This window comes from Panthera tigris, chromosome F3 (assembly GCF_018350195.1).
Source record: "Panthera tigris isolate Pti1 chromosome F3, P.tigris_Pti1_mat1.1, whole genome shotgun sequence".
NCBI lineage: Eukaryota > Metazoa > Chordata > Mammalia > Carnivora > Felidae > Panthera > Panthera tigris.
The window spans coordinates 9,003,564-9,027,791 of NC_056678.1; the positions used below are offsets into that span (position 1 = coordinate 9,003,564).

The window sequence follows — 24,228 nt, forward strand, 5'->3', positions numbered from 1 at the left end:
AGTCTATACTATTTAAATATTTACCCATATTTTTGTTTTAATTGATAAAATAGCGTGGAAATTTATAATTTTTTAAACAGCCATCTAATATGCATTGTTAATTGTGTTAGTAACTGATTTATGGCTTAATAGAATTGGGTTTTCTATATAGTTTCAATCCATTAAATGTGTTGAAACATGATTTATGACCATATAAAATATGGTTATTTTTATAATTGTTGCATGTGGGCTCCCAAAAAATGTATGTATTCTGGAAAAAAAAATCTCCCAAATATTGTAAGTGTTTTTACTTGGCAAACTCCTATTTATCCATCAAGATTCAGCTCTAATACCTCCTTCTCAGAGAAGTTTCTCTTGACAGTTTCACATAGAATTAGATACTCCTTTATCTGTGTTCCTCCTATAATATTTCTTTGACAAAAAATTTCAATTTGTACATTTATTTGATCATAAGATCCTAAGTCACAATTACCTTCTAATTTATCTTTACTACTGTATCTAATCTAATACTGTACCATTGTCACATAGTAGGCACTTAGGAAATCTTTCTAGAAGGAAGGGAAGGAGGAAAGAAGGAAAGATAGAGAAAGAGGGGCAGAAAGAGACAGAAAGGGAGAAAGGGACAAAGGAAGGGAGGAAGGAACAGAAAGGAAGGAAGGAAGGAAGGAAGGAAGGAAGGAAGGAAGGAAGGAAGAAAGAATGAAAAAGAAAATGGAAGGAAGGAAGGAGGGAAGGAAGAAGGAAGGCAGGGGAGCGAACAATAGAATGGTAATATATTGGAGTTAATCATATGCTCAGGATTCTGCAAGTTTAGTTTCTATAGTTAGACAATGCTGTCACCCAGGCAAAAAAAATCAACTCAAGTTACTAAATAAAGAATGCACGATTTGAAAAGAAGAAATAATTATAGCTAACACTTTTGTGGTGTTTCTCTGTACCAGATACTTTCCTAAGCTCTATATTGAGTGTATGGGGGGCTGGGAGTAGGAGGGTGTAAATTCACTTAATCCTCATAATAACCCTGTGAGGTGGATACTATTATTTACCATTTCTATTTTTCAGATGCTGAGATTGAGACACTTAACTGTCAGCTGACTTACCCAGGATCAGACACTAGAGAGTAGTAGCAGAGCCATAGTTTTTACCCCAGCAGACTCATTCTAGAGCCCGTGGTTTGCCATGGTTTGTACCCCAGCAGACTTGTTCTAGAGACTGTAGTTTGAACCCCATGCTATACTACCTCAATAAGTACAAATGGGAAAAGCTCCATTTTTAGCATTTTTGAGAGCAGAAGGAGCAAACCTTGACAACTGTTTGCGAGGCAACCTTGTCTTCTAGCCCTACAGTTGGGTTCCCCAAACTGGTGGTCCCAGCTGAGGTTCTGTGCTGTGTTCCTTGTGGGCAAGCTTGGAAGCCCTAGCTCATGTACGTCTCTGGGCTCCATCTCTAACTGGAGACAAGGGCATTTCTTCCTCGCCTTAGGAGCTGTGGGTGTTAGTGAGATGGTGTCTGAAAGTACTTTAGGTTCCTAAGAGGGAATAAGATCTATGCAGTACAGGGGATTTGATATATGCCTATCCTAATCCTTTAAACATTAGATGGGGGAATATAAAACTCTCCCTCAGCCCCAGGCTGCTTCCATGGCAGGTCACATTGAAAAGAACTCTACCCAGAACAACTTATGTACCTATCATATTCTGAGAACCTACTATGTGTCGAAATTACTTTAGTTTGGAAAGACAGAGAAATTGTTTTATTCTTTTAACAGCTGGCAGGAGAACTCTTCTTAAATAGACAATGAGTTTGTTGGGAAAATTCCTTGCTGAGCACACTTGGGTAGAAACTGAAAGCTGGGTGTGATGAAGCTGTTCTCAGAGCAGAGGAGGATGGGTTTTTCTCAGAGGAAGGGGAGTACCAGGTCAGGGTGTGTACATGTGCTTCCAAGTGTCTGGCCACAGGAGAACCCGAACACTGCAGTGAGATGTAGCCTCTGTCTTACTCCCTTGGATGGTAAGATGATCTCACAAAATATTGGAGTGAGTAGCATTCTTGTAGAGACCCATGTGAGGGCCGAATATGAGCTCAGTACAACACAGGCACAGAATAACGACCCTGGGTTTAGACAGAGCTGAGCCAGAAAGGGAATTTGCGGAAATCTCGGGGTGGCTTAAGACTTCCTCAGATTGTCCACTGGAAGGTCAAAGTAATCCTCCATGAACTCAAGGGCACAGAATCCCAGCTGTGTGGGCTATGGTTCATGAAGCAAGAAGGCAAGACCATGCCAAAAACATTGATCCATTGTTTTCAAATTGAAGCATTTTCTGCCTGACATCTTGGGAGAGGACAAAGGCTTCAGTCTCTGAACACAGCCCCTCATCTTCATGTAACCAAGCTCCTTCAGGCCTCACCAGTCTAACACTACAGAAAGAGGTGATAACCAGCAACAGTCCAGCCTCCAGGCACTGCAGGGACCCCTGATGTGTGTCTCGTGTGTCCACCTGACCAGAGCAACTCTCTAGGGCCTTCCATGGGGATCAAGTGGTTCCAAAGCAATACTTCTGGTTCCCCCTGACATTACAGTTTTAATGGAACAACTTTTTATTATTTTGTTTTTCTTTGAGTGCCCCCCCATCCCTTACCTCAACCTTCTGTAGGAATGAGACAAAAATCTGAAGGGAGATCCAGCTGTCCTTAAAAACTCTCTTCCCATTGGTTGACTAATGCTTTGATAAAGCTTGGTAGTGGAAAGCCTCTTTCCTCTATCTCTGGTTCTTGTAAAGAAACATTTCTCCAAGCATAGCCCTTGATTATCCCCATTCCTGTTTTAATTCCTCGCTTGGGAAATTGGCATGATTAATTTGATCAGTAACTTTTGGAAGGATGATAGAGAATTCTAAGTCCAGCTCCACCTTTATTCATTCCCTTGGGATCAAGCTTCCCTCAAGGAGCACAAGATTCTCTGCTTCTCCTGGGGAGGGTGGGAGGGTGGGAGGGTGGAGGGGAAGGCTGTGGGTGCCCAGTCCACTGTGGCCACAGCTGGGGGATAGATCTGCATCATTTTGGGGTAACAGATTATCAAGCATGTTTGGTGTCACAACCGAAAGCCACATTCTCTCATCTGGCCTCTAAGCCTTGATGGGTTGTGGATTTTTTCTTTTTTTTTTCTTTTTTTTAGGGAGAATACACTTGCCAGGGAGTAGGGGATTATCGGTAGAGGGAAGGGCATTCTCTCAGATTAGTCCAGCTGTAATTGTCTGAACCAGGGAAGTTGTTCCATTGACAGAAAGGAGCAGGTGGTTTGGAGAGCCATTGATGAGACAGAATCAGTCACATATAGAGGCTGGTTAAAATAATGAAGAAATAGGGGTGTCTGGGTGGCCCAGTCAATTAAGAATCCAGCTCTTGATTTTGCCTCAGGTCATGATCTCATGGTTGTGAGACAGAGCCCTGCATTAGGATCTGTGCTGAGCATGGAGCCTGCTTGGGATTCTTTCTCTCTCCCTCTCTCTGCCCCACCCTTCTCGCTCTCTCTAAAAATAGATAAATATTTATTAAAAATGGAGACATGGGAAGGAGAAGGGAGCTGCTGGGCTGCATTAGATTTAAGATCTCAGAGCCATGGGTGTTAACAGAACTTCGGGGCCAGGAGGTCACAGTAGGGAAGGCCATGGGTGAGTCTCAGAGCCTGATTGAGGCTACCCTTTATTTATTTATTTATTTATTTATTTATTTATTTATTTATATATACTTATTTTTTCATGTCCTCAGGGGTTCATGTGCACTCATGAGAGCAACCATGCCGAGCTGGTCACACAAAAGCAGGAGCTTTTCAGCATTTGTTCAGTCACTTAACAATTGTTTATTGAGCACCACATGAGCGTTAGGCATTTGAATGGTGAAGAACAGGAAGAATACTAAGCAGAAGGTACAAGTGCTAGCTGAAGATCACATATTGATTCCATTCTTCACTCTGTGCCTCTTGCCAGCAGGATGAAGAAGTGCCAAGTCATTGGATTACTTTAGTGTGACTCCATTGACCAAGGTCACTGTTGGTGCCAACTGTGTTTGCATAGCACAGACTTTGCTAAAGGCAACACTATAAGGGATTTTTTAAAAAGTAGTAAAGGAATCTTGCGACAGAGCTTGATAATTCATTACCTTTAGAAAACAAGTTGGCAGTAATAACACAGGAGAACCCCCGCTTTGTCTGTCTTCTGTAAACCTCAAAGTTACAAGTGGATTCTAACTAGATATTTAGAATAGTATGGTCTTCTAGAAGCTTTCATACAATTAGTTTTTCCCCCAGATTTTTCCATTGGAAAGTCAAACCATAGTTTGTTACATTTGATGTATGGCCGCATCAGTTCCAGGATTCATTTCTGGACAAATTTTCAAATGACAGTTTTCTTGTTGCCACTTCCTGGGGGAGTTGTGTTATGTTCCTTTTCCTTTGTTGTTCTTTCATTACCGAAACCTAGACCCTTGCATGCCTCAGGGTCATTCCAAGTGTCTTCTACTGAGCATTAGTTTCTGATATTCTCCTATAAAACATGGTTCTGCAGCCCCACTGTTTTGGAAGCACTGCATACCACAGTCCTCTCTTAGGGATCTTGCTGCAGTTGGAAAAGCGAGACTTCTGGAAGCCTTATATTGGAGACATCTGTTCAGAACTTTTTTTTTTTTTTTTTTTTTTTTTTTTACCCAACATTCCACAGTTTGGCTCTGAATCCTGCTTCCTGATTATCATCTATGAACTGTCCAAATCACTAGTATTCTGCACTCTGGGTATCCTTTAGAGTCAGGAGACACATTCTCCTGGGATCACAGCCTTCTCCTGGGATCTCAGTGTGTATAGAAGCTTGGCCTCTAGTCAGTCTTTCCTCCAAATTCAAAGTGGTAGGAAGCAGGCTTACTAAATCTGTTTAAAATGTGCTGAACTGGTACACCTGTACTCCAGATCCTCCATGTGGCCACCAGACTCCATCACCTGCTGCTGTGGTGTCTGGAATAGCCCCTTTGTGCTAAGCCTGCTGTCCTTATTCACTTCTGCTTACAGGCCCATGTGTTTCTAGGTCTGAGACTAGTTCTGCCCATGAACAGGAAGTATAAGGGAATCCAAGGGATCTCTGGCCCATTCACTCACTCATTCAACAAGTGTATTTCTGACATATAATGTATCCTAGGTGAAAAGATTTCTGTACAAGATACAATTTTGATCCATAAGAAATTCATAGTCTAATGGAGAGACAAATAGATGACAAATGCAATATCCAGTGATAAGGACTATAATAGAGGTATATAGAGAGCAATGTGCATGAGAGAAGGTGTTTTGCAGCTATGGACCCTCGAGAAAAATCTTGCAGGATAAGCAGAATTTTCCCAGGTAGGCAGGCTGTCCCGAGGCTCAGAGGCATGAGGACAGCTCACTTGGGAAAATGACTGAAAACGGTAATGTGGGAAGGAAAAGAGATGAGAATTTCAGTATGGGGAGGACCTCATACAGTGCCAAGCACTTTGAGCTTAAGCCTAAAGACAAGGGAGAAACACCAAAACATTTTCAGTAAAAGCAAAATAATTGAATTCACTCACATCACTCTACCCACAATGTGGAAGATGGCTTTGAAGAGGTGATGACTGCCTACCTGAGTACGATGTTGTCTCTGGGAACAGCACTGTACCACTCTTTGAGGGGCAAGCTGACCTAGTGTCCTTTGAGTGGAACAGCATTGTTACTGGAAAGAATGGCCAAAGGACAAACTCTGTTGTTTCAGACACGAGTATTTGGAAGACTTGTTCATCCATTTTTAATGAACAAAATGCAGAAATTCAATTCAATTCAATTCAATTCAATTCAATTCAATTCAATTCAATTCAATTCAAGGAAAACAACTGACACTGTTAGTTGCCCATAGACAAAGTTTAGGCTTTCACATGAAAGGATTCTGGAAAATGTGTAATTGTCATGCATGGTGAATCTGGCAGCTTCCCATAGTTAAGGCTTCTCAGTGGATCAGAGGTGATATTAACAAGTGCCATTTTTGATATTGTATCATGAAATGTGTCCGTATTTGAGAGATCTTCCTAACTCAGTGAACCAATATTTTCCAAACAACCACTGGCACTATTTTCCTGGGTAAAAGATCCATTCAAAGTACAACATAGACCAATGGATTTTAATGTAATAGAGAATGAAAAGTTCACTGATAAGGCTTCAAATTCTATAGCTCAACTAACCATTAAGAAACTACTACCTATAGTGTTTGGTGCAGTGTCAGAGTATCCTCAATTGTATGAAAAGGCTATTAAAATACCTATTCATTTTCAAAGTATTTTCTGTGTGAGGCCAGATTTTATGCAACCAAAAAAATATATTGATGGTCACTAGTGGGGAGGAGGATGGGGGGATGGGTGAAATAGGTGATGGAGTTTAAGGAGCACACTTGTGATGAGCACTGGGTGATGTATGGAATTGTTGAACCACTATATTGTGTACCTGAAATCAATATAACACTGTATGTCAGCCAACTGGGGTTAAAATTAAAAGCTTAATAAAAAATTAAAAAAATAAAAACACTAATACCTGGAAAAGTATATATATGTATTGTAACAGATTGCAGCATAGATATGAAAATCCAGCTATCTTCTCCTCAGCCAAATTTGAAAAGATCTGCAGAAGTGTAAAATAATCCCATTCCCTTTGCTAAATATGTCTTGGGAAATATAGTTATGTTTTTGACAAACATGTTAACTCGTAATGGATTTATTATAATTTTGATGAAACAAGTATATATATGTATATACACACACATGCATATTTTAGGTTATTCAGTTTTAATTTCAAAAATGGTAAATATTAATAGATCACAAACTCTTTAGGATTCTTAATAATTTTTAAAAATATGAAGGGGTCCTGTGATCAGAAAGTTTAAAGACTGCTGTGTTAGCTCTTTCTAGAAGGCAAGAGGTTTAGCTTTAAATGAAATGAGATAAGATAGTGGCAGAGGAGGGCAGGTAGTTTTTTTTTATTTGTTTAATTTTTGTGATTGGATCTTAAGGATGGAAACTGCATGCTTATATTTACTTCTTCATGGAATGCACTCAGTGGAGTAGCATTTTACAAACTGCCTGTTGAATTGCGTTCCATTAGTAGGTTGTGAAAGCAACTGAGAAAGTAGTAACCAGTATTTTTATTTTAATATGATGGAATAGAATGGAAAATACCAGAGAGTAGGGTAAGGTAAGTGTTGGTTTGTGAACCTTTTGTTTCAGTTAAATCTATGTATGTAGGAATATGCATGTTTGTACTGAGTCACAATGGAAAATGTTTATCTTACTGGACGGGTTGCTGAAAAATTGTGAAAGCCTTTGCAGTAGAGAATCTTTATCACTCTTACAAATGGTCATATTAGCCCAGCCTTGGCTTGGATTCAACCTTGTGCTGTTTTGATTCTCTACAGTGCTGGCTATCATTCCCATAGCCATTACCTGTTTTCTTGCCCAAGGTCCTTTCTGTCTTTGTTGGCTTCTCCATCAAGATCTTAGATTATCCAGATTTGAATTATATTGCAGCTTTTCTTTTTCCTACGGTTTTCTCTCTGTCACCCTTGTCAGGTTTCCACTCAAGCTTCTGTGTAACACTCTTCAATTTAATCCTACAGATAGTGCCCGACAAACTTTCTGTTCTGGTCCAGTTCATCCAAAGCCTTGTCGCCCATGGTTTGGCTATGTCCCTCCACTCATTGTCTCTGTTTTGTACTCAGGGCTAAAAGCATAAGTTGAAAAACCCCTTCTCTGGGAAAGTCATTCTTCACCTCCTTTCCTGTCACAAACCACAGACCACAATAAGCATTTAACCTTTCAACATGGTGGATTCCCAATAAATACCAGCTACTTTAGTGAGGCATTTTGAAAGAATCATTACACATTTGTTTTAACAACCGTCATAGAGATTGAATGACGTGGATTGTGTAGTTTCAAAATTATATTAATCCTAGCAGCAATTCCAGGGAATGTCAGAAGACAAGCAGAACTTAAAGTGAGAACATTTCAAGGTCTTGGTTGAAATGCAAAGGATTGCGGTCATTGTATGCAACCAAGTGAAAAATTTTCAGGGTGGTATAAATCTTTTCCCCCAAATTTCCCCGAGAGGGGACTGTATTACAAAAACATTTATATTTTATTTGAAGAAAAAAATGACGTTCATTTTTCTTTTTGGCAGTGTATATTTTTGGAAATATTATTCTGTATTGTCCTATTCTACAAGTGTGCCTCACGAGAAGGTCCACTTTTTACCAGTGTATAACCTTGAGTCTATCCTTGGGTCTGTCCCTTGACTTTCCAGACCCTTATTTCCATCATCTGTACAAAGGAGTTAATAAAAATTATGTTATCTATGAATGTATATAAAAGTAGAGTATAAATTTTACTTTATTAGTATATGAACTGTTCTCTTTTGCTTATTAAATAAGATCACATCTGATGCCAAAGTATCCGTAGTGGTAGGAGGCCAGCAGCCAAACTGTGACACAGGAGCCCAGTTACTTCTTATGTGAGAAAGTCACCCTAACTGAAAAATCAATATACATTTTCTTAAATAATACTATTTGTAGAGGGAGTTTATATTCCTTTTAAAACATAAGTTGGTGTAATAAATTGATGATTGCTACAGCTGAGTGATGAGTACACAAGGGTCCAATGTATTCTGTTTGTGTCTATTTAATTTTTTCTGCAGTAAAAACTTAAAAATTGCACATATAATGAGAATTTTAGAGCAGTCTAAGTGTCACATAACATTTGGTTTCATATGACTCTACTTTCTAAGAGCACAGATTTCCTAGACAGGACATATTTATCACCTCCATGTCTGTCGATACTAACACCAACCACGAAGATACAAAGATGGCCCTTTAACGGCAGAACAATGTTCATACTCCCCAAGGATACTGATCCAAAACAAGTGTCCAGGGCTGGCGAGAAGAAAAGAAGTAAGCCTGAGCCACACAATACAAATCCAGTGGGGAGAAACAATCATTTTTCCCCACTAGGGCCTGAATTCACTGCCAGTGCCCTTGTTCTCGCCTCTCCATTTGAGAATTAGTATTCAGGACCCTCAATGGTAGGTAAGTGGATTTTTGAAAAAATGAACTGATATTTATTTAATAGGAGGGTAAATGTATCCTGGAAGAAATCCTGTTAATTTTATACCCATAGCTTTTAACTGAGCAGTAAGGCATTGCTGAGTTTGAAGTGGGAAGTTGTAGGTGAGCATCTTAGATGATTGGTTGAGGGAGCACATTTAGCTTTCTCTGGTTGATCCTGAGATAGAAGCAGGAGCAAAAATTGAGGAAGCCAATAGTCATTACCAAGGTCCTAACTCTGGGATCACTGTGACGTTGTGATTTTGGCTTCCTGGGTTGATTGAAGAGGTTGTGGGGCAGCGTTCCATTGTCGTGTGTGGTCTGGCTATTTTCTCTTTGTGTATTCAGTCTCTCAGAAGGTACTGTTCAGGATACACATACAGATGTAATTAAACCAGTATTTATCCTCAACTATTTATCCCCATTAAAAGGGGACAGAACAAATAAGAGATGTATACAGATGACTATAATGTAATACAGAGTGTGATATAAAAGTGTAACTGAACTAATGTGCACTCGCTCCTTGGTGAGTTACAGGGGGAAAATACACCAGGAGGGTTGTCACACAAACTAATCTTTATTTGCAGCAAATAGGAGATCATGGGGAATAATTTCCAAAGCCGTGACTCCCTGAGCAGGGGTGAGGAGGTTCTTTTTGTTTAGGGTTTTGGATGAATATTTAGAAAGGGGAACTTTGTCATCGCATGTAAAGATGGGCATAAGGTTGTGCAGGCATACTTAGAAAACATGCCTATATGTGCATCGTATGATATGTTAGTGAACCTTGTGCTCCCCCTATAGTGGGGACTTTAACATTATAATGAAGCAGAGGTAACTGCTGTACAAGGGGAAGGGACTATGGGTGTGGCCTGAGATCAGTCTGTATAAAATGGATGGGATCTTAGGCTTTTTATCTCAGGTGAGGTATGCAGGACTTGCTTGTTCATAGGCTGGAATCAGTTGACCTTGAGTGCAAGCTTCTGCAGAGAGAGCTAGTAGATTTGTTCATGGGGTCTGAAAAGAAACAATAACTGATTAGGGAAAAACAGTTCTCTGAAAAACAAGCTTTAAATGTTCTGCTGGTTTTAACCTCATTAACCCTATAGGGCACAGTTTTAAAAGGGAATAGAGTCACAATAGCCGCTCAGAAAATAGGGTAGTTTCACTTCAGAGTAGGTGCTTTTGGAAATAGTGTCATGTCAGGGTTTATGGGGGAAGAGGGAGGGGGAACAAATGTTGAGTTGAAAAGCGTGTGTTTCATCAAGGAATTAGAATTCTCATTTTATGGGGAAGGAGATTAAGGCTCAGAGACGTTAAATTACCGTTGATCTTTAAAAAAAAATAAATTACAGTTGATCTTTGAACAACATGGGTTAGAACTGTGTGTATCCACCTATATGCAGATTTTTTTTTCAGTAAATACAGGACTATAAATGTATTTTTCTGTTCCTTATGATTTTCTTAGTAACGGTTTCTTCTCACTAGCTCACTTTATTGTAAGAATCAGGATATAATATAGATAACTCACAAAATATGTGTTATAAACAATGTTATCAGTAAGGCTTCTGGTCTGCAGTAGGCTATTAGTAGTTAAGTTTGGGGGGGGATCAAAAGTTATATGTGGATTTTCATCTGTGTTTAGTGGGGGTGTGGGGCAGTGTCTATAACCCACATGGTATCCAAGGGTGAACTGTACTTTCCTAAAATCGTTCAACAAATGACAGAACTGAGACTTCCACCTGGTTCTGTTGGACGAGGGTCATATATTTCTTAATTCTAGTTCCCAAAGTTGTATATCCATGAAGGTATCAAAATGTTAAGGAAGCAGGTAACAGTTTTAAAATTTTATTTAATTTTTATTTTTTTCTTTAAGGCAATGAAAACCAAAGGCATTGTTTTCTTTATTCTAGCTACAAAAAGTAAAGTTCACAAGCTTTTCTTGACTGGTGGAGACTTGAAGAAATTGATGATTCTCAGTGGGGCTGTTTCAGATTATCTTGGAGTCCCTGTGGGATTTACACTTGACAAAGGGGGAAATCATTGTCAGTGGTTCAACATCACTGTGGTTTAGTGTTTCCATGCAGATTGATTCACAGCTGTGTATTGTTGGGTAGGTCCCAACCTGCTGAGCCTCTTTTCTCCTCAGTAGCGTAAAGACAAAACCATATATGGCAAATTTTGAGCCAGACTATCCCCCACTCACCCACTCATCTGACTTGTGGTGAATATTTATACTTTGGAAAAAGTTATTGCTTGGTGTATTTGTTGAAAATACACTCATTCAGAGTTTGTTTACAATATCTGATATTTGAAGTTGTACATAATTATTAAATGTATGTTAAGTGAATTTGCCTCTTTTAAAAATTAATCCCAGTACATAACCTTTATAAGTATCTGAAAGTGTCACTGACTGAGCTAGCATCCAAGTGACAATGTTTTGTGGAGCACATGTTATCTCCACGTTATCAGAAACTTGGTAAAACTTCATGTGTAAATATGCCCCATCTTTTCTGATAGATAATTATTGGGGGGTTATCACCTTATATTTAATCATATTCAATAATACCTAATTTACAATTGTTATGAATATGTAATTAAATGTTTGTGGGGTACTTGGCTCATATTTGGTGTACAATAAATGTCACTTTCCCCTTCTTTCATATCAAGCCGAGTTAGATGTTCTAGAACCTCCTGATACTCAATATTAATCCAGTAAGCATTATAGCTCATGAAGACGTGGTTTTGAATGTACTTTATATGTTTCTTGTTGGAGCGCCCTTAGCTATAATTCCCATTAAGGTCCTCCCTGTTTATTCAATAGACATTTGATTAGACAAACAATGAAACAATGGACTAAACAAAAATAGACTGAGTATATTTTGTTAAAAGATAAAGTGAGGAATGTTAAAAATGTTAAGAATTTATCTGAGCAAAAATTGATTCCAATAGGCCATTACCAAACCAGAACTGGTTAGCAGCATTCTGGAGATGGGAGCTGGGAAAGTCTTATCTAGAGAAGATATAGAATCAAAGAAAGGAAATTGATGGGTTATAGCTTCAGGCATACTTGGCTGTTTATGATTGGTTGTCCTTAGTATTTGCCTTATTTGGAAAAGTGTAGTTGGCTGACTGTTATTGGTTGGCCTTACTTTCAATTTCTTTTTTTTAAATTTTTTTTTAATGTTTATTTATTTTTGAGAGACAGAGAGAGACAGAGAATGAGTGAGGGAGGGGTAGAGAGAGAGGGAGACAAAGAATCGAAGCAGCCTCCAGACTCGAGCTGTCAGCGTAGAGCCTGATGTGGGGCTTGAACTCATGAGCTGTGAGATCATGACCTGAGCCGAGGTCGGACGTTTAACTGACTGAGACACCCAGGTGCCCCCTTAGGTTTCAATTTCTTAACATTGAGATATTTACAGGCTAAGGTTGTAGTTTGCTTGTATAGGCCACCAAAGTATTAGAGCCACTTAGATCTAATGGCCTCCTTGTTTAATTTTCTGAATTAATCAAATTAATTACAAACTAATTTTTATTAGTAATTATTTTCAAATTATGCTGATTAATTAATAAAATTAATATTAATAATAAAATTATTAATTACAAAAAAAATAATTAATACCACATGTTAGAGACAGTATGTCAAATCCCAAACACTTAGAGGTAAGAAACATAATAGAAATTTTAAGTCAGACTTAAGTCAGTATGTGATGTGGAGCCATTAAAGTTTTTTTTTTAATTTTTTAAAAATTTTTGTTTATTATTTAGAGCGAGAGAGAGAGAGAAAGAGAGAGAGAGAGAGTGAGAGCAGGGGAGGGGCAGAGAGAGAGACACAGAATCCAAAGCAGGCTCCAGGCTCTGAGCTGTCAGCACAGAGTCCGACACGGGGCTTGAACCCAGAAACCACTAGATCATGACCTGAGCCAAAGTCAGATGCTTAACCATCTGAGCCACCCAGGCCCGCCAAAGATTTTTAAGTGTGTAGTTAGTGGTAGGGCTACATATAACGAACCCACTGGCTTGCTTTGACCTATGCTTCTGAAACGTTGATCTGGCAGGATTATCCAGAAAGAAATGATTAGGGGAAGCGGTGGCTGGAAATGGGAGAGTAATCAGGAATCTGTAGCTGCATATGAGTGGGATAGTAATGTTCATGGTGGCATTAGTAGCAAGAGAAAAGGGATCAGATGCAAAAAGGTGTGTATGTTGAGGTGGGGGCAGGGAGGGATTGTCAGAAATCGAAGACTCCAGTGAAATTCCAGCATGGGTGGGTTGGAAAATGTTATATACATAGAAAAGCATGTACATATACATGCATGTGTATGTGTATGCATGTCACAGGGCACATTTTAAAGTCATCACTGAAATGTAGGCTTGTGTATTATATGGAAAACCATTTACTTCCAAGTGGTTCTTGTTTACCCTCACACTGCTACCGCACTCACAACACTTCTAACACCAGTTATGTGGGCTTTTTTCCACACCAATTATTTAAGATACCAGCTGGGTGTCCTACAATTCAATTCAACTGTGACACTCACTGGAGTTAGTGCAGACCCCACAGGTTAAGTAAGGGCTCAGTCCCATGAGGCTGTCCCCACCTTAGATGTTGACAAGTAGTAGGTCCCAAGGTTACCCACAACTTTTGACCCTTGATCCTTCCCCTCCTTGGATTTAATTATTTGCTAGAAAAGCTTACAGAGCTCAGATAAATACATTTACTGGTTTATTATATAATAAAAAATATGCTATGGGAAAGGATACAGATGAATAACCATGTGAACAGATACATAGGTTTGGAAGGGTCCTAAGAGCAGAAAACCCTGTCCCCTTGGAGTTGAGATGTGCTATCTTCTTGGCAGGTAGATCTGTTCACTAACCTAGAAGCTCTCTGAACCCCTTACTTCTGGGGGTTTTATGAGGGTTTCATCACCTAGGCATGGTGGATCATTAACTCCATTTCCAAGCCCTCCCGCCCAGAGAATGGGGGATGGGACTGAAAATTCAAAGCTTTTAATCATGGCTTGGTCCTTCTGGTGACTGGCCCCCACCCAGGAGCCCATCAAGAGTCATCTCATTAGAACAAAAGACGCTTTCACCTGAGAAATGCCAAGGGATTTAGGAGCTCTGTGTCAGGAACCCAGGGCAGAGATCAATATATATTTTTTCTATTATTTCACTCCTGTGCTTTAAAAACATGAACATCCCATTAACACTCACCCACCCTCCAAAAAGATGCATACAAATTCCTATATATATAACATGTGGAGTAAGTTGTTCTGTGTAGCTGAAATTACGTTTGCCCCAGCTATCTCTTTAATAGCATCTCCTCTGTGATTCCCTTCACCTGGACTCTTTTTTCCATTCACACAACCTGTGTTACCTAGTTACACTATGTCATATTTTACTTTCCTTCTTTGTAATGCTAGGTAATTGTCCGAAGTTAATTTCTGTTTTCCCTGCTTGACATATAGCTCTGTTGTTGCCTTGGTGATGTATGTATTACACAGCATATGATACTGTGCTTTGTAATAAGGGATGTTGGCTTAAAGGAGAAAAGCACTTTGTAATGAAAGACACATCCTGGCAAGGGTTTAAACATGCATAAGGGACACTGAGATCTTTCCCAGCCTTTTAGGTGAATTTATGCTTTTAGCATTTATATCTGTTTTCTCAGTATTTTCTGGCTACACTTCAGCCACATTCACTGGGAGAAACAGAATGCATTTAGGAACTGAGTAAGTTGGTAGATGTGAATGAAAAATGGAATAATATCATTACAAATTGTATATACACATCCAATCAATCTTATTACATTTCCTTACGAATATGACTTAGTTTTTAGTATTACGTGGTGCTACACATGCACATAACATGCAAGGAAGCACTTTACAGATTATAGGGTTAGACAGTTTTCCCCATGTAACACCATCATAATGTGGCTTCTTTTTGCATGCAAGTGCACATATGGCAGGTCAAGTTAGATCCAGGAGACATAATAGTTGTAAGCGTCACACAGCTTACGGAATCTGGAGGGGAAGTATTGTTGATATAAGGACTAGTCCTTCAAACCAGTATTGCAAATGATTACATTCCATAATTTTGTTAGACACAAGCACATATAAATAATAATTATTGTAACATTACAGTATTTGAACTATTTTGGGCGTGGTACGTGTGCCTCTGACAATAGCCAAATACACTTAGGTTTTCAGATCAGGATTTCTGGCTGGTGCTGTGGAACAGCTGCAAGCCAGCCACAGTTGCTGAGTCTATGTGACCTTCTGAAGTCCAAAGTTTAAGATAATAGATACGGGTTGTCTCGCAGTAAGTAAGGCACATTCCTTTGTTTGTTTTGTCTTTTCAGTTTATCATGAAATCTTTGAGAACTTTTGTCAGGAAGAAGGCAACCAAGAGGTCTGATGCCCTTGGTATGGAGAAAACAAAATCACGGGGGATATAAAAGAAAGTTATTGGGCTAGAAGTTATCCATCCAGTTGTCTAGGCTTAGACCTACTTTGCCTAGGGATTTTGTGTAAACAAATCCACAATGCATCCTAATTTCCCTCTCTAGAGTACAAGAGAATGAATGAGCAGTTGCACTAAGCCTGTATGGAGAGCTCTCTTTCATAGGTGGATCAGCAAGGGGGCTGTTTTGCCTGCTCCCCATTCCCAGCCTTGCACATGTAAAAGATGAACCAGAAAATTTACATTGAGTTTTCTCTTCTTTAGAGCTAACTGTTCAGTGGGTTCGGAAGATCAATATGCCTGTTCAAATGCTTCTGAAAAATAAAGTCCATTTTAACTTTGTAGTGCCTTGAATTGGCAGCACTTAGCAAAGGGACAGTTAAAGGGGGAAATGTTTTTCCTTTTTCCTTTCTACAATTTACTCATCGATCTCAAAAGAATTCTAGAAAATTGAAATTTAAAAATCAATGTATGAAATAAGTAAACCAAGGAATGTCACACAGAGGAAAAGGTCAAGCTCAGCAGGAGCAAAAACCAATTTAAAACCTTAAAAAGCATGAAACCTAAGGCCAATGGCCAAATCACTACACATATATTTATTTTTAGCGTGTGCATCTGGAGTAGATGATCATGGCAATCATGATGGCCGTGATTATGCTTTTGTCCTCCTAAAGTGCTTTTGCCTTGCATTCAGGTTATAATCCCTTAAAAAATGTTTTGAATGAGACTCACAGGCAGGGTATTAATTCTTAGACTAAGCAGCCCGGATGAACCTCTGCTAGCACTAATCATGTACAGGTGTCCCTGCTTTTAGAAAGTTCTCTTTATGCCACTTTGCTTTTATGAAAGAGATATTTTAGTACCTGTTTTTACTGGCCAAAATACATCCAAAGATGGTTTTCATTTCTACGAAAAAAGGCCCAAACTGGAATATTAAGCATCCTTTCTGCAGCAAGCCCTTAATAGAGGCAGTGCTTACCCCAGTCAGTGAGCGTGGTGCTGGCTAGTGCCTTCCCCAGGAACTACATTCAGTGTTTCAGCATCATGCCACCAGAGCTTTGAATTCTGTCCGTGACCATCTGTGCTTTATCTCCACTTATTTTGTGTAGCTGTTGGCAAAATGTGACCTAAGGTATCAGAAAAGCCTAGGAGACTTATTTTGGGGGTCTGGGAATGTCCAGAAAACTTTCCAAATAAATTAGTGGTAATGGCTTCTTCACCTTAAGCCATTATGGCTTATGAGAGGTTTCATGGGAACGTTACTTTTTCATAACGGGGGAAACCTATATGTTGTGGGGGTGACTGAAGGTCATCTTTTTGATCACTTCTGGCAAAACTACACAAAAATTGTCCCAGAGACATCTCTGAGCCCCCATTTTACAAAAGAATTTGTCATAAAGTAAGTAACTTAAGTAATATATTTTGGTATCACATCATTGAAAATACAGGTCTTCAGCCCTTATGCCTACACTTAATCTAAATCCCTTGTTTCCTCTCAGGGGAAGCAGAGCACAGCTATTGCTTCTGGCTCCAAAAATAGCACTCCATGCGCTGACAGGTTTTGTCCAGAGCAGCACTCTCAACCTGGATTTTCTGAGAATATTAAGCCCTAATTGCCTGAGGGAGCCATTGTATGTGATAAATTAACCTCTCTCCTATGCATTTGGAATGCTGCTAGTCCTCTACCAACCTTGAGAGAATTGAGAAAATAATTATTTATATTCTGAAGGGCTTAATTCTCTTACAGAACCCTCACTGAGAAAGAAGGCTGTGTAGGGCATGACTTCATTTGGCATTATTGTTTGCATTTTTATAACAGAAGCGTCTAACTCAGGTGAACCTGTACATCAATGAAACCACTGGGAAAGCATCCTTTCATTATCCTTAGAAAGGACCTCACACCTTTGGCTTCTGAGCCCTGGCAAGAAGTTTCAGATTCTAGATTCCCAAGAAGGCATATGGGCAAAGAGCTGCCTGGCTGTTCAAGGTTGGGAAATAGTACATTCCACGGTGAACACAGATGCCTTGTCTCTCCAACTTAGAAAGTTTGTCATGTTTTCCCACCATAATCAATGCTGCAAGAACATGTATCTCTTACATTTCCTCACTCAGTGTGCTATCCTTTCTGGTCTTGACCCTCTTGATTAGTATCTGTATCTGAAGTCTCCCTGACAGTGCTTGGACTCTGAGAACTTCATCGCATATTTATAGCTCTTACCAGGCTAAGGGTACAGAAAGGACAAAAAACAATGAGTATAAGATGGATCAAAGGTCAAGCTTCTTGTTATTTTTACTACTTCTTACTTTACCACTGAATGCTTGGTCTTCTGAAATCAGAATTCAGTTCGACTTCTGCACTTAAGAAGACCCTGGTACATGTGCTCAGTGACTTAAGGATAGTATTCATAATAATACTTGATAGTTTTTATAACTATGTATCTTATACATATATGTCACTTGCTCCTCATTGAACATGAGAAATAGAATTATTTCTATTAGAATTAATAGAATTAATTCTATTAGAACAGAAATTATTATTAGAAATTATTAATTTATTAATAATATTAATAGAAACAATATTATTAATAGAAATAATATTTCTATTAAATTATTAATAGAAATTTCTAATAGAATTAATAGAATTATTAGTAGAATTATCTCCATTTAATGGATAAAGATACAAACGTTTAAAATGGGAGGCTTCCCCAAGATGAGTGAACTACTATGCCTTCCAGCTGAATCTTTAACCTAGCCTCATTTCACATTTGGACTGGACTACATAGCATCCTCCTTCCATTGTCTCCAGACACTCGGCTAACTCTGGAGCTTTACGTGTTCAAATTAATTGTACAGTCTTGCCTCACTTCTTGCCTCCTGTGTTTGATCCCACTGTTCCCAACATCATTCCACATCATGCCAAGTGTCATTATGGAAATTGTGTAATGACAAGAGACCTTGAAAGAAGAATTTTCATGTCTTTCTCTGAGAATCTCTATAGATTCTGACAGAACAAATAATGAATGTGTGGTAATATCTTTAATGGAATGATGAAACATGGCATCCATATTTCTGTCTTTACTTTTATTTGGTTGATTTCTAACTGTTACCTGCCCCCCCATCCCCTGGCTAAAAATACTATGTAAGCTTGATGATATGAGAACTCCTTAATGAGGCTGAGAGCAAGAAAGGAGGGGATGAAATAAAGTCAGGTTTTTGTTGTCTTTCTTGTTATTTAAGCATGAATGTTCAACTTCATTATGTCATATTAATGACATTTTTGTTCACAAATACTGGATGCTTATTGAATATGTGGAAGGGTGGACTTCACTGCATTTTATAGTTTGTAGATAACTGTGTTGAAACTGAATTACAGGTTAAATAATTTATATTTTAATGTAAAAGCTAAAATGAATCTGATGTCTCCTGATTTAAATTCCATCTTCCCTTCATAGCCATTCCTGTCTCTTTTATGCTCATGAATTCTTATGAATTTGTATTCATTGAAACCTTTTTGAAGACATTCAGATTTTCTGTAATCAAGTGAAGACTTCAATGACTCTGATAATTTTGACATAATTTTTTTTATCTAAGAGCTCAGGAATATATCACAGGTGATACTCACCCCTTTAGGCAGTAGGTGTGAATGTTCTTAAACTATAATAAAAGATTTTAACATAATGATCCTGGAGAACAGAGGTACCTAGGAAACAGTGCTGAGTGAATTTCTCCTGAGGGATGAGTCTGAGGAGAAAGATGAAGGACAAAGTCATTGATAGAAGCATCATTTGTTTTAACAGTTCCCATGCATGAAATTTGCAACTTTGTAGGGGGTTTACAGAATAGTGGGGCTGTTCTAGGCCTTCAGCAAATGTGGCATTTTCTGAATCACAAAACACCATGATGAGAGCTTTCTTTCTGCCACTGGGTTGATCTCTTGATCTCAGTCACTTTATGTAGATGGCTAAGATGCTGTCTGTCCATTGTATAAGATTGTTCTTAATCTTGGATGGAGGATGGATAAGGTAGTAAGCATAAATTTCTGTTCTGCCAAGTGTGAAGGTTTTGGAGGAAGGGATAAAGTTTATTTCACAGGCTCCTGGAAATGGGTCTGTGGTGCTGAATGGCCAGCAATAGACCAGGATTTCTTTATCATTTAGGGCTGGCAATACCAAGGGAGGTACTCTATGCAGAACTTTGCGAAAGGGTGGGCCTCCTTATTAGGGGAAGGGGATAACACAGGATCAGAATTTATAATTTATGTACCATGAGTATGATAGACAAGGTCTTAGTCACTAAAGTCTGGAATTTTAAGATGAGGGTGCATCTTTTAAACTTGGGAAAGTCCAATATTAGTTAAAAAATTAAATAATACCTATGACTTCAGGTAACAGGATGTATTACCCAAGGAGCCACAAAACTTAAATGGGTTCGGAAGGTGTTGGATGAATTTATGAACAATGTAGAGACATACATGGTTGTAAAGAGAAGCTAAGGTTTGATCAAAGAACTGAAACACTAGCGTAATTCCAAAGCTATTGTTGAGCTCTTGTACTCTGTGACAGTACTTTGAGGCCCTTTCCATTAGTGAGACTGTGTTAAAATGGCAAGCTCAGTCAAGAGCCTCCTGACATCTCTTATTGGTCCTTTCTCCTAATGTCGGAGGATTAGTAAATACAGGGTATATTCTGCATTCTCTTCCTTTTTCTCTCACCCAAGGCAGTGGCTGTCTTTAGATCATTTGTTTCCTAAATATTCACTGAGAAGTTATTTTAAGAGAATGACTGGTCTGTCTTTGCTAAACCCTGGAGGCTGAGGAATTTCAAGCTAATTCTAGAAACTAAAATAGGAAAAGAGCTCATTCAGAATCAGGTATCTGCATCAAGGAGAAAGTTAGCAAGAAAGATTTCTCACTCATCAGGATTTCTCCTGTCTCCTGAGTGAGGGCTGATGATAAGACTATTGATTCTGTCTACCAGGGTGATAATGAGGTGTGACTAATTTAAAAAGAAGGTAAACAGTTTAGTCCATTAGCACTGAATTTAAAAGGCAGAGAAAAAAATAATTTCTAGATAGACCGGTCTAATTGCTGAAGACCACTAGTCGTTGCACAGAATGTTTACATACAGTATATTACAGCACATAACTGGGGACATTTGACCCCAAAATGTGTGATGATAGATGTTTGAATAGTTTATAGTATAAGATTTTAATCTTATTATTTGAGCATTCTCAGTCCAAATTTTTAATGAAAAAAATTATAAAGGTAATATATAAACAAGGTGCGTGGTTAAAAGACAAACAAGCCTACAGATAGCACAGAAATATGTAAAGTGAAAAACAGAGGATCTCCACCACCAATTCCTTATGGTCTCTGTCCCCAAATACATAATGGGGGCTCACCATCAAAATATTTATAATCTAAAAGGAATGAGGGGCACTTGGGTGGCTGAGTCGGTTAAGCATCTCTGACTCTTGATCTTAGCTCAGGTCTTGATCTTAAGGTCATGAGTTCAAGCCCTGCATTGGGCTCTGTCCTGGGCATGAAGCCTACTTAAAAACAAAAACAAAACAAAAACTTAGGGAGGTGCCTGGGCATCTTAGTCAGTTGAGTGTCTGACTCTTGATTCCGGCTTAGGTCATGATCTCACAGTTCATGAGTTCAAGCCCCACACTGGACTCTGCAGTGCTGAGCCTGCTTGAGATTTTCTCTCTCTTTCTCTCTCTGCTCCTCCCCTGTTCTATCTCTCTGTCTCTCTCTCAAAAATAAATAAACATTAAACAATTTTAAAATATTAAAAAATAAGAGAAATGATAAATAGGTAAAGAATCAACTTATACATAAGTCATTTAAAGTAAGGTGGGCATAAATAAAAAAATAAAGTTATAATAAAGTTATCTATGAGTTCCAAAGGAGCTATGATTGTATTCAGCTGGGATGAGGGAGGCAGGGGAAAGGATTAGGGAAGATTTCAGTAAGAAAATTAATGTCAAAATTATCTTAAAAGTATAATAGAATTTCCCCCAGAGAAGGTAGAAAAAGGAAAGACACAGCTGGCAGAAGGAATGGTATGAGAAAATGTGAAGCAATGAGCCATAGCTGGGCATTTGTAGAGCATGAGGTGTTGTGAGGAGAGTGGGAATTTTCAAGGCTGGAATAATTGTTTTGGACCTTACTGTGGATAAATTTGAATTGTTATTTAACTTACAGAGAGTTTATGAGGTCGTCAGGTCAATCAAAAATTGAAATAAAGGGTGACATATTCAACTTGCTCCCAAGTTAATTTGTCTGTTGAGCGGACTAAGATAGGTGCCACCAGGAGTCTATTACAGAGAGAATATCAAACAGGCTACCCGTGAAGTAAATGATGACACAGTGGACATGGGTTTGAGAACCACTGTAGCCTTCAGAGAGGTGGACAGAGCTGGATGAGGTGGCAGAAGGATTCTTGTACAGGTCACCATTGTAAGCAAGAGTCTTGCTCATTCTCCTCTTGAAGCTAGGATGAGCAATTGATTTAGGATTCACATGTTCTGCATCCTCCTTCTCTTTCCATTGCTTTATCCTGGCTACCCTGTAGGCTCAGCCCAGTCTTATCTTTTTCATGAAACCTTTCCCAGTATTTCAGGAGACACTGGCAACTCTCCTACTTGAACTCTGACTGCAGTAACAAGTAGCCATTAGCCTCCTTTTGAAAGTTAAACAAATGGCCCCTCAGAGGAACAACAACAACAAAATAATCTGAAAACGTAAGTTATTCTGTCATAGATCTGTAATATTCTTGGGTTTTTTGTTTTGTTTTGTTTTGTTTTGTTTTTGTGTGTGTGTGTTTTTTTAACTCATGGGCAAATACTGCCATGACCACATATTACATGTAAATTAGCCAAGAAGCTTCTTTCTCTCTTATGGCTGTGAAAACTACTTCTGTTGAGTTGCTTGCCTGCCCCATGGTTCTTCTCTTTTTGCCTTTTTGTCTTTCTTTGGTGCTGTATCATTATTCAGTAGGTCTCTCTCTCTTTCCCCTAGACTGGTTCTCTTGCATTTCTTTTTCCTACCATACTACTCTATCCCTCTGTTTTCAGTAGGTTTTTCCTATTGAATAAAGCTATAGTGAACACTGCTGTTTTTTTCTGCCAGCACCCCTTCCAAACTCAACCACCCAACAAAGCATAGTTTTGGCCCCAATTTCAGGTATGGGAATGAGAGGGAGAAGCGATTTCTCCTTGGGTTTCTGGACTACAAGCTATAAAACTCAGAAGGTAGGGGCACCATGTTGCCTGCTCTATCCATTGGAGAACGAGGAGAAGCTTCTGAACGGTGGAGAAAAGTGAAGCAGACATGAAAGGGGCTAAGATGAAAGGCAGAGACAATGTTCTGCCTGAGACCCACTCACATTTTGATCTTTGAGTTACATAAAACATCCCACAATGCTTACAACACGTTTCCTTGTTTGTGACAGTTTAAGTCAGAATTCTATCACTTGTAACCCAAGTAATCCTAACAAATCTAATGAGCATAGTTGTTTGTTTGTTTGTTTATTATATTCCTTAACATAGATGAGAGAATTGCTTTATTTAAAAACAAATGAGAATAACATCCATAAACTGGAAGAAATCTTTCTCTACTTCTGTAAAATCATAGAAACATAAAATCTCTACCTTCTTAAAATTAGTCATTGCTCTTGAAAAAATAAATCTACACTCAAGATGAACTAGAACAGGTTTACATGTAACTAGATTTTATAAATGTGCTTTTTAGTCATAATTTATTCATGGAAATGGTAGCTTTTTCATGTGAAAAAGCAATTAATTCTGGGTTGAGAAACTGACTGCCATCACTGTAACATGCAGGAAAATCATACCAATTAGAAGCAACTTTAACTGAATTATTGTAGCAGAAAACAGTTTGGGTTGCAAATTTTAATCTCATTATTCTTATTTAACCTTCATTAGAGGCTGACTCTGCTTTCTCGCTGTCACCACTGAATTCGGAAGTGCAAATCATATTCTTCTTTAGCAAGGCTTCTTGAAGGGAAAAGAATTATAGGCAGATTTAAGTTATATAATACCTGCCACCACTAAATTCTAAGCTATCCAAGAAGCACCTGTGTAATTGTTTCTGTCATAGCGAGCACATGATGGCCACACACAATGATTTGAAAGCATGTGCACGTAGGAAAAAAATCCATTCAATATGCCCTTTCAGGCTCTCATTTATATTTCCAAACGTCTGTGCTTAATGGTGAATTACAATAAGAAGTTGGGAAACTTCCTTTTTGAGATTTTGATTGATTCATTTCTCTTTTAGAACTACGGAGAACAAAATGTTTTAGCTTTGTTTCATACAAATGTTTCGCCTACAGTCAGGGTGTCTCTGCATGAAATCAGTAGTACTGATATTATGATAAAGTTCTGGCAAATATAGCTGCAAGTAAATCTAATTAAACTCCCATCATTGTTTAGAACATTAGGGAACAAGAAAGGTTTCAAGGCAGTGATTTGGTTTTCATAGGTACGTGGGAGTCCCCTGTCTGACGGGCCCCTCTTGAATAATTAGTAAAGCTCCTCAAAGATGTACCTGCATAATCTGCTTTCTCTTTCATTCCACCAAGTGTGAGGGCGGGCACTG

General features: G+C 38.7%; 1 protein-coding gene across 9 annotated transcripts in view; it reads left to right on the forward strand.

The window, feature by feature from the left end:
* Positions 1 to 24,228, forward strand: part of RGS7 (regulator of G protein signaling 7) — a 516,778-nt gene that overhangs the window by 219,162 nt on the left and 273,388 nt on the right. For 2 of the 9 annotated variants that reach the window (XM_042976054.1, XM_042976055.1), the window contains exon 2: positions 22,229 to 22,349. The exons of the other annotated variants lie outside the window; for them this stretch is intronic. The gene's annotated coding sequence lies outside the window, so the exon portion shown is untranslated. The remainder of the gene's footprint in view (positions 1 to 22,228; positions 22,350 to 24,228) is intronic. 9 annotated transcript variants of the gene reach the window in all.